The sequence below is a fragment of the Sciurus carolinensis genome, chromosome 1, assembly GCF_902686445.1.
Source record: "Sciurus carolinensis chromosome 1, mSciCar1.2, whole genome shotgun sequence".
In the NCBI taxonomy this organism is placed as follows: Eukaryota; Metazoa; Chordata; class Mammalia; order Rodentia; family Sciuridae; genus Sciurus; species Sciurus carolinensis.
In genome coordinates this window covers 96,788,362-96,805,823 of record NC_062213.1, presented here as the reverse complement: position 1 = coordinate 96,805,823, position 17,462 = coordinate 96,788,362, and the positions used below count along the sequence as shown (strand labels likewise).

Here is a 17,462-nt window from a genome sequence, read left to right as displayed (position 1 = left end):
AGGCTACTAGTGTCATAAATTTTCTAGTCTAAAATGGTACATAATTGGGCACAGGTTTCAAAAGAAAAAAGAAAACACCATATATGATGGTGTGTAAGGGTTTTCAAGTGGAAAAGTGTGTTTACAGAGTGTGATAAGGGAGACTGGCTCCTCTCACAAGGTCTTCAGTAAATCTCTAGCCCTGGCCGAGCCTTCACAAGGGTGGTTACACTTCAAAGGACTGTGGTTAGATCCTAGGGAAAGTCCTTTACAATCCAAATGCAAGGAGTGAATGGTGTTAATTAGGTTCCCCGAAAACCACCTGGCAATGGGAACAAAGAGGGAAACTCTTTCTCCCTTTCCTGGGCATTAATTTTTACAGTTTGCTTTATATCCAGGCTTGGGTTGGTTACCCACTTCAACATGACTGACCTGCTCCTGCTACTATAAACTTGCAATTTTGATGACCCATGGGGAAAAAAAAAAGCCTATGATGGGGTACATTTCTCTGCTCTGTGGCCTAAAAGAATATACAGAGGGTAAGGAGGCCATCTAGTGGTCATTAGACACTTAGTGCCCTTTTCCTGGAAGAGTTTACAAAAAGAGTGAAATGCAAATTTCTGCCTTTTGCAGTCAAAGAAACGAGTGGAACACATTGGAGCACAAAAACAACAATAAGGAGAATCCCTACAGGTTTGTCAAGGTTTAATATGTGAACAAAAGGAACCCAGGCATTTCCTTACCAACCACTCCATATAAAATGTCCCTCTCTCAATGGCTAATGTATGATCGGTGAGGGGAAGGGGTGCTCAGGAGGAGCTAGCACAGGAAAGAGCAGTATGACTCTGGAGGCATAAGTCATTCCCTAAATGTCCCTTGATCAACCAGTCGCCACAGGATACCCAATAAGGGCCGTTGGGAGAGGACTTGGGAGAAGAAACCTTGGCGGTTCATCAGAGAGTGGCCTGTCTCCGTACATCCAAAGGCAGACTGGGATTAGAGACACTGTGTACTCACATCAAATGCACTCCAAGCCTGCACAGGATAGTGATAAATGGCTTTGTCAGAGCCCAACATGCCCAACCCACAGGTCAGGTGGTTGGGGCCATAGTGTGATGGCAAAACCAGTCCTTGTTGTGAAATTAAATTACAATAATGTTATGGTAAGAGAGCAATGCCTGGGGAAGGGGTCTGTTCCACTCCCCTCTCTCTGACTTTCTCCAGGAAGCCTAATTAACCATGCGTCCCTATCTTTTGGATTGTCTAACTACCCCAAGAGTCTGACTACTGTAAGCAGGAAAGGATGGAAGCAGACCTCAACGGATTCAGAGAAGCCTTTATTTTCTCGCGGGCACCATTGGGACACATTTCTCCGGATGGGAAAATGGCCGTCAGTTACAGAGGGAATTTTGTTTTTATAGGGTACAATGAGGATGATGTAATCATTGGAAGCTGTGCACATGCAGTTTTGACTGTCAGGGGCTAGGTGTACATGTTAAAACTTTAATTTAGGAAGGTGATTGTAAAAAAGTTGAAACTCATTGTTCTTTCTCTGGGATCCATTGTTTCCCAGAGTTTCAGTATTTGCTGTGCCTCCATTTAGGGCTAATTTGTGATAGGGGAAGGTCAAAGTTTAGGGCCCATTGTTATTAGGAAAGGGTGTGCGGGGAGAGGTTTAATATTTGGCCAATTTCCCCTCCCTCACCCGAGTCACACTGTCCCTCCATTTTTCTTGGGAACTATCTTTTAGGAATAGTATTTTCCATAACCCTTCAACTACTCCCTCCTGAAATGTAACACATGCCTATGAAAAGAGCCCTTTCTTCTTAACTGTTTCTGTGAGCATGCTTTATGTTAAAGACCCTGCACAAGGCCTTCAACCATATAGATTAGAAATTTTTTTTTAAAAAAGAGGAAAAAGTCCCAATGATAGGATGGGTCTAAGATGGCATCAAATAACCTATAAATTTTGTGAGAAACTGTGGATCAGGGCTCAGAATTTGGAGTTTTTGTTTTCCTCTGGTTCTGCCAGTATAAAATAAAGTTTGGAGTTCTCCTCTCCAAGTGCTGCTTGCTGCTTCTCAACCAGTCTGTTTCCTGAAATGATAGTAACCCAATAACATGGTCAGCTTAAGAAATGACACATAGATCAATGGAAGAGAATGGAAAACCCAGACACAAAATCACACATGTATAGCCAACTGATCTTTAATAAGGGGGCCAAAAACATTCATTGGAGAACGAACAGTCTCTTCAATAAATGGTGCTGAAAAAAATTGAAGACCCATATGCAGAGGAATGAAACTGGATACCTTTCTCTCAACAAATACAAAAATCAAAGTGGGACAAAGACCTAAACGTAAGACTTGAAGTTTTGAAACTGTTATAGGAAAAAAAAAAAAAAAAAAACAGTGTAGAAATGTCTACATCAATATACATAATGCTTTTTTTGGAATAAGACTCCAAAAGCACAGCCACAAAAACAAAAACAGACAAATGGGATTATATCAATCTAAGACGCCTCTACATAGCAAAGGAAGCAATATATTGAAGAGAGATCTACAGAACTGGAGAAAATATTTTTCACACTAGTTAGAATGGCTATAATAAAGACAAAAAAACAAAAAACAAAAAACAAACAAACAAACAAAAAACCAGCAGTCCTGGAAAGACTCTGGAGAAGGGAAATTCTCATGTGCTGTTGAAAGGAATCTTAATTAATACAGTCATTATGGAAAACAATATGGAGGTTCTTCAAAAAACAAAGAGTAGAACTCACATGATCAGAGAGCTATCCAATTACTGGGTTTATGTCCAAAGTATATATAAGGAAATCAAAGAATACTTGCTCTCTAGTGTTTATTGTGGCACTATTCCCAATAACCAAGATATAGAATCAACTGAGGTATCCATCAGCAGATGAATGATCAAAAAAATGTGGTATATATTCGCAATGGAATATTATTCATCCATAAATATAGAATGAAAGCCCATCATTTTTGACGAATGGATGGAACTGGAGGACATTATGTTTAGTGGAATAAATCAGGCATGGAAAGACAAATACCACATATTCTCACTTGTGTGGAAGTTAAAAGAAGTTGATTTTCTGTAGAGTGTAGAATAGTAATAACTAGAGGTTGGGAAGTTTCAGGGGAGGGAGATAGAGGGAATTTGTAACAGATAAAAAATAAACTTACCTAGGAGGGGTAAGTCCTAATGTTCTGTAGCACAATGGAATGACTGTGGTTTATAAGAATTCGTTACACATTCTAGAGAAACCAGTAAAGAGGAGTTCAAACTTTCCCAACACAGAGAAATGAAAACTGTTTAAGAGATGGAAATTTTAATGACCCTAATTTGATCATTACATGTAATACACATATATAAAATTACCATATTGTGTCCCATAAATATGCATTAGGATTATGTCAATAAAAATTTTAAGTCAAGAGTTACTTTATATTAGATAGAGGGGAGTGAATGGAGGAGAAGGGGTATGGGGAAGGAATGATAGTAGAGTGAAACAGACATTATTATCTCATGTACATATATGATTGCATGACCCACATGATCCTGCAATATGTATGATCAGAAAAATGACAGATTACACTCCATTTGTGTATGATCTATCAAAATGTATAGATGCATTCTACTGTCATGTACAACTAATTAAAACCAAAAAAAATTTTTAAGTCAAAACATTTTGGAAACATCTTAATATAAATGAAATATTGTTTAGTATCTTATTAGGTATGTGTATGTAAAATTTTACATGTACATAGCTTTTAAAATAAAATGTTTTATACAGATATAAACTAAGACAACCTGGTGAACATCCACATTTGGATCCTCCAAAAAATTAAAAAAGAAAACACTATAAATAAAATTAAAACTGTCACACACATATATCTCTTCTACCCAGAGATATTCATTATTTTGTATTTATTGGTTTGTCCCCATGTGTAACATATACTTTACTGTATTTATTATTAATTTGTCATTTATTTATAATTGAATTAAAAGTACAGCAAATCCCTTGGACTTAAGTATAATTTACTTATACTTAACTATATTTTATGTATAATGTAATTAGATATTAATTGTAACTTGTATTTTCAACTTTCAGACTCCTGTTATTTTTTATGTTGTAACAGGTTGTTCATTTTATTTCCATTTATTTTCACTATTATATAGTATTCTCCTGCTTACAATATATTCTTAATATTTGTTTTAATATTTGTTCAGTTTATTCTTAATATTCTTAATATTTGTTCTCATGCATTCATCCGCACTTGAACATTTACCTTGTTTCCAGTTGTGGTTCTACAGACAGTGCTAATTTTTAACATCTTCACATATGCCTTCCTTTGGTATTCAAGGCACAGATTTAGGAGCAGTGAGTCATTGAGCTTGTCTGTCTATCCTGACTAGATATTGCCCAATTGCTCTTAAATTAATTATACAAACATATACTAGCATCAGAGTGTATAAGGATTTCTATTATTCATTGTCAATGCAAATAATAATACTATCAGGATTTTTTATTCCCAATAAATGGACAGATGTGAAATCATATAAAATTGTGGGGTTTTTTCCTTGCTTTTCTCTAATACCTAGCTGGTCTGGAAAATTTTTTCATAATGTACTGGTTATTTAGGTTTTTGTATCTTTCCCTCATTATCCCTTTAGTCTATCATTTTTTTCTCATAGGTTTGTAAGGTTCTTTATTTTCATTACTAATATGTTGTCAATTATGTGTTGCAAATGTGTTTTTTGTTTTTGTTTTTGTTTTTGTTTTTTTGTGGTGCTGGGGATTGAACCCAGGGCCTTGTGCTTATGAAACAAGCACTCTACCAACTGAGCTACATCCCAAGCCCAGTTGCAAATGTATTTTAAATTTTAATTCTTTAAAATATTTTCTGATGAGGGGATATTTAATTTTAATGCAATTAAATTCGTGTTTTGCTTGTCTATCTATGTTGTATCCTTGAAGTGCACATGTGTGTGTTACACAGGAAATTTGTATTTCTCTAATTGCTAGAGATGTGAAACTTTTTTCTCTTATATTTGTTGACCATTTGTATTAATTGTCTGTGAATTGTCTGTTTAGTTCCTTTCTCCATTTATTGATTGGGTTAATTGTGGGTTTTAATTATTTTTTGGTGTTACATTTTTTGAGTTCTTTGTATATCCTGGATATTTAATGCTCTATGTGAGGTGCAGGTAGTAAAGATTTTCTCCCATTCTGTAGACTGTTTGTTTGCATTCTTGACTGTTTCCTTTGCTATGAAGAAGCTTTTTAGTTTGATGTCATCTCATTTATTCTTTATTTATTATACTTCTTGTGCTTTGGGAGTCTTGTTAAGGAAGATTGTTCCTAAGCTGATATGTTGAAGTGTTGGGACTACATTTTCTTCTAGTATGTGATGGGTTTCTGGTCTAATACATTGGTCCTTGATATACTTTGATCTGATTTTTGTGTAATATGACAGGAGTTAAATTTCATTCCACTACATATGGATTTACATTTTTCCCAGCACCATTTGTTGAAGAGGCTATCCTCTCCAGTGTGTGTTTTTGGTGCCTTGGTCTAGTATGAGGTAACTTATATATGTGGTTTTATCTCTGTGTCTTCTGTTTTGTTCCATTGATCTTTTTGCCTATTTTGGTGCCAATATCATGCTGGTTTTGTAACTATAGTTCTGTAGTACAATTTAAGGTCTGGTATTGTAATACCTCCCGCTTCACTTTTCTTGCTAAGTATTGCTTCTACTATTCTGGGCCTCTTATTTTTCCAAATGACTTTCATGACTGCTTTTTCTATTTCCATGAAGAATGTCATTGGAATTTTGATGGGAATTACATTGAATCTGCATAGTGCTTTTGATAGTATGGCCATTTTGACAATATTAATTCTTCTATCCAAGAACATGGGAGATCTTTCAATCCTCTAAGGTCTTGTCTCAGTGAATATCTTTCTTCAGTGTTCTGTAGTTTTCATTGTAGAGGTCTTTCACTTCTTTTGTTAGATTGACTCCGAAGTAATTTTTTTTTTTTTTTTTACACTGGTCTGAGTGGGATTGTTTTCCTAGTTTCTCTATCAGCTGATTTGTTATCTGAGTTTAGGAAGGCAATTGATTTATGAGTGTTAATTTTGTATCCTTCTACTTTGCTGAACTTGTTTATGAGCTCTAGAAGTTTTACAGCAGTGTTTTGGTTCTTCTAAATATAGAATCATATCATTGGCAAGCAGAGCTATTTTTAGCTCTTCTTTCCCTATTCAGGTCCTTTCATTTCTTACTTCTGCCTAATTGCTCTGGCCAGAAATTCAAGGACAATGTTGAACAGAAGTGGTGAAATTGGGTATCCCTGTCTTGTTCCAGTTTTTAGAAGGAATACTTTCAGTTTTTCTCCATTTAGAATGATGTTGGTGTTGGGTTTGCTGTATACAGCTTTTACAATATTGAGTTATGATTCTTTATCCCTATTTTTCCAGTGATTTATTCATAAGTGGATGCTACATTTTATCAAATACTTTTTCAGCATCTATTGAAATAATCATGGGATTCTTGTCTTTAAGTCTAAGTGATGAATTACATTTATTGATTTTAATATGATGACCCAACTTTGAATCCATGGGATGAAACCCATTTGCTCATGGTACACTATCATTTTAATGTGTTTTTGTATGTGAGTTGCCTACATTTTAATGAGAATTTTTCTATTTATGTTCATCAGTGTTATTGATCTGAGATTTTCTTCCCTTGATGTGTCTTTGTTTGATTTTAATATCAGGGTAATATTGTCTTTATAGAATGAATTTGAAAGAGTTTTCTTCTTTTCCATTTCATGTTATATTTTGAGGAGGATTGATATTAATTCTTCTTTAATGCTCTGGTAGAACTTGGTTGAGAATCCATCTGGTCCTAGACTTTTCTTTGTTGGTATGCTTTTAATGGCCTTATTCTCATTACTTGAAATTGATCTGTTTAAATTTTCTATATCCTCCTGGTTCAATTTTGGTAGGTCATATTCTCTAGGAATTTATCAATGTCTTCAATAGTTTCTAGTTTATTGGAGTATAGATTTTCAAAATAGCTGCTGATTATCCTTTCTATTTCAGTAGTGTCTGCGGTGATATGTCCATTTATATAATGGATTTTAGTAATTTGTGGTTTTTCTTTTTTTCTCTTGGTTAGCATGGCTAACGGTTTATCAATTTTGCTTATTTTTCAAACAACCAACTTTTTGATTCATGATTTTTAAAATTTCAATTTTATTTATTTTGGCTCTGATTTTAATTATTTCCTGTCTTCTATGGCTTTTGGTGCTGATTTGTTCTTCTTTTTCTAGATCCTTGAGATGTAATGTTAGATTATTTATTTGGTATCTTTCTATTAATTTACTGTATGTGTTCAATGCTATGAACTTTCCTCTTAGAACCACCTTCATAGTGTCCCAGAGATTTCGATATGTTTTATCATTATTCTCATTTACTTATAAGTATTTTTAAAATTTCTCCTCTGATTTCCTCTGCTATCCATTTATCATTTAATAGTAAATTATTTAGTCTCTAGGTGTTAGACTAATTTCTATTTTTTAATCCTATCATCGATTTCTAATTTCATTCCATTATAATCTGATAAAATGCAGCATATTATATCTATTTTTTGCATTTGCCAAGGGTTGCTTTGTGTTCTAAAATATGGTCTATGTTAGAAAATGTTCCATGTGCAACTGAGAAGACAGTGTGTTCCATTACTGATGGATGAAATATTCTGTATATGTCTGTTAGGTCTAAATTATTAATTGTATTTTTTAGTTCTGTGACTTCCCTGTTTAGTTTTTGTTTGGAAGATCAATTCAGTGATGATAGAGGCATGTTAAACTCACCCCTGTATTATTATTTGATTCTTGATATCAAGAAGGGTTTGTTTGATGTACATGGATGCTCCATTGTGGAGGGCATTTCTTCTTGTTTTATGTCTCCCTGAAGCAGTATGAAATGACCTTCTTTGTCTCTTCTGATTAACTTTGACTTAAAGTACACTTTATCAGATATGAGACAAGAAACTCCTGCTTGTTTACAAGATCCATGTGAATGATAGGTTTTTTCCCATCCTTTCACCTTCAGTGTGTGAATGTCTTGCCTATAAGATCTCTCTCTTGGAGACAGCATATTGTTTGGTCTTGTTTTTTAATCCAATCTGCCAATCTATATCTCTTAATTGATGAGTTAAGACCCTTAACTTTCAGTGTTATTATTGAGAGATGATTTTTATTTCTTGTCATTTTGATTTATTTCTAGTTTTTAAGTTGAATTAGATTCTTTAATTCTTCTAATGTAGTTTCAACCTCTGCTGGTTTTCATTTGTATTCTCCATTTTTCCTTCATGAAATAGTTTGTTGAGTATGGCTCCTAGTGGCAGATTTCTAGTTGTGAATTCTTTTAACTTTTGTTTATCACGAAAGGTTTTTACCTCATCTTCAAATCTGAAGCTTTATTTTGCTGGGTATAGTATTCTTGATTGGCATCCATTTTCTTTAAAAGCTTAGTATGTAGTATTCTAAGACCTCCTAGCTTTTAGGCTCTGGGTTGAAAAATCAGCTGAGATCCAGATTGGTTTACTTCTAAATGTGACCATTTATCTCTAGACACCTTTAAAATTCTATTCTTATTCTGTATGTTAAGCATTTTCATTATAATGTGCGTACAAGTGGGTTTGTTGTAATTTTGTATATTGGGAGTCCTGTATGCCTCCTGTATTTGAGTTTCCATTTTATTCTTCAGATTTGGGAAATGTTCTGTTATTATTTCATTGAAAAGATTTTGCATTCCTTTGGTTTATAATTCAGAGCTGTCATCTACCCCTATGAATCTTAGATTTGACCTTTTAGTGTTATCCCATATTTCTTGAAAATTCTATTCATGGTGTCTTAACATCTTTTCTCCATGATAAACTTTATTTTGAAGATTTTGTACTTTGTCTTCATTGCCTGAAAATCTGTCTTCCAAATGGTCAAGTCTATTGGTGATCTTTCCATTGATTTTTAAATTTGGTTTATTGAATCCTTCATTTCAAGAATTTCAGATTGATTCCTCTTCAGTATTTCTATTTCCTTATTGAAGTGATCTTTCACTTCTTGTATTTTTTCTCTGATTTCACTTTTTTTTATAATCACACAAATTTCATTATTCAGGAGTGCAAAGTTGACTTAATATTCAAAAATTCACAATAACACAATAAAAGGGACAAACCACATGGCCATCTCAACAGATCTGAAAAGGCTCAAGGTATCTTCAAGGTAAAAACTCTTGGTATTTAGTAATAGAAGGCATTTTCCTTTATTTGATAAAGGGTGTTGTAAAAACATATAACATCAAGCTTAATGTTGAAACATTCAGTAGTTCTTCCCAATACTGATATTATGCAAGGAACACTTACTACATCTGTTCAGCATTGTACTGGGAGTTCTAGCCAACTCAGAAATTCAAGAAAAGAAAACAAAGAGCTTATAAAACAATGAAAACAATGAAAAAGTAGATTTTTCATTGCTTACAGATGATTATTTATATTTGTAGAAAGTTCTATGGAATTTATTTTTTAATTTTTTAATTTTTTAATTTTTTTTCTTTTTTACAGACTGCATTTTATCTCTTTTCTTTTCTTTCAGAATGAGGTGTCCCTTTAATTATCTCTATCAACTGATACAACATGTAGTAATCAGAGTATACCTGAACCATGTTTCCAAAAGGTAAAGGGAAACTGAACCATACTCTAGCATCATCCTTGGAAGACTTAGAAGCTATAATTACTCAAGTGACTTAAAAAGGGGCATTCTAATCATATCAAATAAAAAACTAAGGCTCCAGAGTTTTAACTATGTATAAGTTAAAATATTGTTCTTATCTGTATACTCTTTTTTAAGTCTTTTTAAACTAATTTTTATTTGTTCTAATTAGTTATACAGGACATTAGAATGCATTTTGATACATCATGCATAAATGCAATATAACTTCTCATTCTTCTGGTTCTACATGATGTAGAATGACAGCGGTTGTGTAATCATATATTTACTTAGAGTGATAATGTCCAATTTATTCTACTATCCTTACTAACCTTAGATCCCCTGGTCTGATCTAAAGTACCTCTATTCTTCCCTAGTCCCCCCTTATTGTGAATTAGCATCCACATATCAGAGAAAACATTCAGCCTTTGGTTGTTTGGGATTGGCTTATTTCACTTAGCATATTCTCCAGTCCCATCCATTTAATGGCAAATTCCATAATTTCATTCTCTTTAAGGCTGAGTAATATTCTATTATGTATATATACCACAGTTTCTTTATTCATTCATCTGTTGAAGGGCACCTAGATTGGTTCTATAGTTTAGCTACTGACATCACATTTTATCTCATAGATCAGTTTAACTTTAAACTCTCTAAATTCCTTCTCTGACATTTTCTCCACTGTCGTTTCGGTGAAGTCTGTTATTGGGCCATTGTGACTTGTTTGGGATTGTTTATTCCTTTGCTATTTCATGTTTTTTTGTGTGTGTTTATCCACCTATCTGAATGGATCTGAAGCAGGAGAGCTTCTATTCTAATGTTTAGTGATTCTGTAGGTTTTTAGTGCCTCACAGATTAGGGAAGCCAAATAATTGCAACCAACTATGCATACAATATGTAAAACTAAATTATGTACTTAATTCCTATTATGAAATTTAAAATGTTAATTGACACAATAAACAAGAATGACAGGATCAACCATTTATTTCAATAAAGACAATAAGTAATCATGAATTATGGCACAAAATCAAGCAATGGGTGTTGTTTATGACTTCCATTGTATTAATTATGGCTGCAGCAGTAGTGGTGGGGTCTGACTTTTATAAGTCAATTAGTGTTAAGAGAAGTTAAGGTTAAAGTTAATTAAGAGGAAAGAAGAAATCAAAGGGTAAAACAGTTTGTAGTTTCAAGAGGTGAATAGGGTAGATTCCGAGGTGACAGGGGAAATGTTTATTAGGGGAAAGGATAAAAAATAGAAGTAAAAGAATTAAAGGGAGAGTGAAGAGAACAATAGAAGTTGGCTGTTAGCAGAAGAAAAGAGATAAGGAGAAACCAAGAGAGACAGCGGTGTAAAACAGACAATACAAAATCAATTCGAAATATACTAATGAAAAAAACCTAACCCTGAAAAAAACAGAGTAAGGGAAAATAACTACCTTCAAGAAATGCTAGAAATGAGAAAGCAGAAATAAACACCTATATATATATAAATGTCCACCTATCAGTCAGTACACATTCAAAAGAAAAAGAAAAAAAAGAATAGTCAATGAAAGTATGGCTCTCTGTGCCAGTGTCCTCTGTTTCTCACCTTTCCTTCTCAGCAGGATGGTGTGGGGAGCCATGGGAAGCGGGCTCAGCTCCACTCCCAGGGTATGGGTACCACTGGATTTTAAGAGATGAGTGTTTAAAGTGAAGTTCCCAGGGGCAGGAATTAGGTCTAGTATTGCCCCAGGTGTTTTATTGTGTGGGGTGTTGTCAGCATTATTAAATCAACATACCTCTAGGACTGTACCCTGGGAGTCTCCCCAGGGCTTTGCTCTTGGGACCAGGGAGCCAGTTCTTCACTGCTTCTCTTGTTTGCAGTGCTGCCCTTTCTGGACTCCTGAGGTCTGACCTTGAATGCTGTCACTCTGCCCCATTCAAATTCTTGAATCACTGCCACTGGTCCTATGAGCGGCCTGACTCAAGGGAGGGAAGGGAGGCGGGGTCTCTCCAGCTCTCCAACCTATATTATGCCGGGTCAAAATGCTCTCTGTGCCAGAAATTTTCCTGATTTGTTGGGCTCAGTGTAGATACTGTGGCTGGCATCTGTTGGATTCATCTATTAAAGTCAGCCCCATACTCCTGGCTTTAAATTCCTGGTCTAAGTTGGAGCACTGCAGTGTAGACATCCCCAAATGGCCCCCACCTGGGCTCCCTGGGCACACGTGGCAGACCAGGAAGTCTTTCCTGCACCAGTTTAATGAGACAAATAACTTCTGGGTCAGCACAGGACAGGATGCCTCTCCATTCTCAGGATTCTCCATCCAAGACTGTCTTGAAGCACTTTTCAGCCTTTTCCAACCTTGTGTGCTAATATCCCAGACTCCCACCAGGACCCCTGCTCCAGTTTTGTTCCTTTTATGCTTGTTTGATGCAGTCCAAATTTCCTAGGCTCCATGGTTCCCAGTTCGATATTGAGTATCAGTGAAGTTCCTTTTCACCCACCTCGCAGAGAAGCCATATTCCTGCCACTTGTGTCCCGTGTCACAGAGCTGTAAGAAATACCACTTTCCATTTCAAGTTTTCTGAGGCCGCTCCTCAGTTTATACCCAAAGGACTTATAATCAGCATGCTACAGTGTCACAGTCACATCAATGTTTATAGCAGCTCAATTCACAACAGCTAAACTAGGGAACAAACATAGATGCCCTTCAACAGATGAATGGATAAAGAAAATGTGATATTTATGTTGGAATATTAAACTTTAAAGAAGAATGAAATTCTGGCATTTGCTGGTAAATGGATGGAGTTAGAGAATATCATGCTAAGTGAAATAAGCCAAACCCAAAAAACTAAAGACTGAATGTTTTCTCTGATATGCAGATGCTAATTTACAATAAGGGGGGTGGGGGTGGGCAGATAGGGAGGAATAGAGTCACTTTATATTAGGTAGAAGGGAGTGAAGGGAGGGGAAGGGGTATGGGAGAAGGAATGTTAGTAAAGTGAAACAGACATTATTATCTCAAGTACATGTATGACTGCATGACTGATGTGATCCTGCAATATGTATAATCAGAAAAATGAGATTATACTCTATTTACGTATAATCTATCATAGTGTACAATTGCATTCTGCTGTCATATACAACTAATTAGAACAAATGAAATAAAAATTTTTTAAAAAGTGAAATTTCATAAAGAATATGAACCATTGCAAACAAACAAAAAGAAAAGAAAAAAGAAAGGCCACTTTCTGTTAATTCACCGTATTGTGAACCCATGCTTAAGGTTTTGTTTTCCACATTATGGAATTGACTTTCATCATGTGGTGTAATAAACAGTTGGCATAGCACCTTTTAATGTGTTTGCTCTTACACCACTTTTGTGTAACCATCTTCTGAACACATTTCAAGTGTTCACATATATGTAAGTGAGTTTATTTTTACTTATTGCACCTTTTACATTTTTTCTTCACCAAGGTCTTAAGGGTAAGTTCTCTATAATTTTGCTTGGTGGTTTGTGAGGCAAGTTCACATGCTTTGTTTTTCCTCTTCATGAGTCTACTTTTAGCCTTTTGCTATTTCACAAAAGTCATGGAGTAAGTTTGTGAAGTTCCTGTAAAATTCCTCTTGTGGTTTTATTAGAATTGAGTGGGATCCATAGGATGACTTAGAGATAATGGACATCTTTAAGACATTGTTCTTTCAATCCATGCATATAATATAGTTTTCCATTTATTACAATCTACTTTAACACCTTTCAATGAAGAGTTCTAATTTTCTCCATTTGCACAAATAAATATATTTTGAGATATTTATTCTTGGATACCTCGTATTCTTGTTGTTAATGTACAATCATGTGCAGCATAACAAATAACATTTCAGTTAGTGGTGGACCAAATATGTGACAGAGGTCCCATAATATTATAATAGAACTGAAAATTGACTATGGTCTAGTGATGTCATAGATAACTTCATAGTACTTTGCATTACTCATACACTTTTGGTGCTGCTGATGCAAGCAAACGTACAGGTGATACAAAATCTAATATAAGTCAGATGTTGAGGAACATGCCTGTAATTCCAGCTACCCAGGAGGCTGTGACAGGAGAATTGCAAGTTTGAGGCCAGCCTTACCAATGTAGCAATGTCCTGTATCGAAAACAGATCAGGGGTGGGTTGAAGATGTAGCTCAGTGGGAGATCACCCTTGAGTTCAATGACCAGTAGTACAAAAAGTATTCTTTTAATAAAAATGTATTGTATATACTATCATATTCAGTACATAATAATGATGACAAATAACTCTACTACAGGTTTATACATTTACTGTACAATGCTTTTTATTATCATTTTGTTTTATTTTTAAATATTGTTACTTAAAACTGATATATAAAAATGTACATTTATGGTATACCGATGTGATGTTTCAATAAATGAACACATTGTGTAATGTTCAAATATTTATCATTTCTTCATGATAAAAAATCTGTCCTTTCTTCTACCTTTTAAAAAAATATAGATATATTTATACCTTATCAGTTGTCAGCCTACTGTGCAATAGCACACCAGAACTTCTTTTTCCTATCTAACCATAATTTACTACCCATTAATCAGCCTTTCCCCATCACTTCCTCCACTGTCCCCAGCTTCTGGTAATCAGTATTCTACTTCATACTCCTTGTACTTAATTTTTAAAAAAATCTATTGTACAATGATATGCTGTTCTTAAATGTTTAATATATCTCCTGATTGAATCAAATAATATGCTTAAATTAATCTCCAGTTGTTTTGCTCAGAATGGCTCCTAAGCATACCACCACCACTGCTGGTATAGCCAGTAAGAAGCACACTGAGTGACTGACTGTGTTGGAAACAAAATTAAAAGTGATTAAGTCCTATAAATGTGTAATATTGGCGATATCCCCACTCACTGGTCAGGCAGGGCTGATTTCAGAAAAATAAAGGGACAGAAACTGTTAAAAAAAACGTATTTTATTGAATGAGATGGACAAAATTTTGAGAAGTTCTATATCAGATATGGAGGTACTTCTAATGACTTCAGTAGAAGACCAGACACAAAAGTATATCCCTCTCAGCACCATGCTCACAGCAAAAGCAAAAGGTTTGTGATTTTGAAAGAAATACCTGAACTTGACTATGATGTTGAAGTTACTGCTAGCTCTGGATGGTTTAAATGATTCTGGAAATGCTATTATTCATGATGTAATGTGAAAGGGAGAAGACAGTCTGCAATGACTGAAGTGAAGGAAGCTGAAGGAATTTTGGAAACTCAAGGTAAACTGTTGTGTCAGAGAATTGCTTGCCCAAGCAAATCTTCATTGTGAATGAAAACTCTGTATTCTGAAATGGATGCCTAGAAGGAATTTTGTCCTTAAGGAGACCAATTGAGTGCCAGGTTTCAAGACTTGCTTGGGGGAAATATTGAAGTATACAAATAGAAACCCCTGTGATGTGGCACAGTGAGAATCCCAGGGACTCCAAGCATGTCAATAAGCACACACTGCCAGTGTCCCTCAGAAGTCATGGATGTCTCAGCTCCTCTTCCACGATGCCTCCAGAATTGCTATGCTAACAAAGTACTGTTTAGGAAATAGTACTTTAAGAATTTTTCTTGTTGTTAGTAATCCATTTTCCTTGTTTCTTATTTCCTTCTATTGGTGATTTTCATTCCAATATAAAATAGTTTTAAACACTACATCTTTGATCCAACCAATGGATCAAGGAGTTATAGCAGATTTCAAGGCCTGCTCCCTGAGGAGGCTCTTGCTATATCTGAGGAAGACACTGATGCAATTCTGGAAGGATTACAACATCTAGGACTGCATCAAAGCCTTGCTTGGGCTTCAGGTGATGTCATCAAGGAGTGTGCAAGTGGCATCTAGAAGAAGACACTCAAGAAGTTGGTCCATTACTGCAAAGAATTTGACAAGAATGAGGAGGTTACAAAAATCAACGAGGTTGTGGTTGAGATGGCAAATAACTTTAGCCTGTGTGTGAATGGGGATGACATTGAGGAACTCCCAGAGGTGTTTCCTTGGGATTGAGTAATAAGGAATTGTTGGAAATGAAATAGGAAAACATAGCTGAGGAAGAGACAAGAGAAAAAGCAACTGCAGGAGAAGAAAAAGAGGGAACCCAAAGATATGTTCACAGTGAAGTTCTTAGCAGAAGCTCTTATAGACCTAAACAAACTCTTTAAAACAGTTGAAAACATGGACCCCAGTACCACAGTTTTCATTGATAGAGAGGAATGAATGTTCATGGTGCATTATCTGCTTACAAACAAATCTATGATTTAAAATATTAAACAAAGCAAGCAAATGACTATGCACATATTTCTGAAGAATAATATCTCCTCAAGAAGAGCTTCAGAGAGGTCCTTCAGGAGGGGATCCAGAGGAAGGCATCACTACTAGAGGAGATGACAGCTGCATGTGTATTGCTGCTCTTGAAGACCTTCCAGTGGAACAAGAAGATGTGGAGGTGGCAGACAGTGATGCTGGTGAGTCTGACCTGTGTAGGCCTAGACTAAACTGTGTGTATCTTAGTTTTTAATGAAGTAATTTTAGCCAGGCTTGGTGCCACATACCTATAATCCCAGCCATGCAGGAAACTGAGGCAGGAAGATCACAAATATGAGGCAGCCTCAGCAATTTAGTGAGGCCCTAAGCAGTTTAACAAGACCCTGCTTCAAGACCCCCATTTTACAAGAGCATGAATGTGGCTCAGTGGTAGAGTGTCCCTGGGTTCAATCTCCAATACTGCAAAAAATTTTTTTAAAAAGTTTTAAATATTAATAAAGAATTAAATAGAGAAAAACTTTTAAGAATAAGAATATAAAGAAAGAAAATACTTTTGTAGAGCTATACAACATGTTTGTGTTTAAAGCCAAGAATCAGAAAAGAATCAAAGCTTTTAAAAAAAAGTTTTAAAACAAAAAGATCACAGTAAGATCAAATTAACTTCTCATTGAAGAAAGAAATAGACTTTTAAAAAATTATTGTAGCCCAAGTGTACAGCATTTATAACGTCTGCAGTAGTGTATAGTAATGTCCTCTACTTCATCCTCACACTCACCCAGAGCAACTTCCAGTCCTGCAAGCACCACTCATGGAAATGTCCTGTACAGGTACATCATTTTTTATCTTTTATACGATATTTTTGTGTATCTTTGTACTTACCCTTGATTATAATTAATTATAGTATTCAGTACAGTGTAAAGGTTAATTGGTATACAGTACAGGGAGAACAATCAAGAGACAAACACACAGGATGACAAAGAGCAAGAAGTGGCTCCCATGGGAAAGCCAATCCAGTTTATGATCTATTCCAGGGTCATATCATATGTTACCTAGGTTACATAGTACAGTTAACTTTGCACATGTGCAGATCACATAACTTGCTTGCTTCTTAGAGTCCACTACTACCAAGGGTTATTATAATAAGATAATGTCTCCAGGCCTCAAGGACAGGGGAGGTGCAGAGCGTCTCTAACTCATTCAAACAGAGTGCCTTTTGTCCTGAGGAGTTTGCTCGACTCAAAGGACTTTTTGTTCCTCTGTATGTTAACTTGACTTGAAATCCCTACAACTCCCCTTTTTTTGTTTTGTATGGCCTTTTGAATAGACATGACTTATATTCTGTTTAAGGAAAGTGGAGGGAGAAAGCAAGGCAAACACTGGCAAAAA

General features: G+C 35.3%; 1 non-coding gene across 1 annotated transcript; it reads right to left on the bottom strand.

Annotated features, from left to right (window-relative positions):
* Positions 1-4,781: 4,781 nt before the first annotated feature.
* On the bottom strand, positions 4,782-4,854 carry Trnam-cau (transfer RNA methionine (anticodon CAU)). Its single transcript has one exon. It is a non-coding gene; the product is annotated as a tRNA-Met (tRNA).
* Between the last annotated feature and the right edge of the window lie 12,608 nt (positions 4,855-17,462).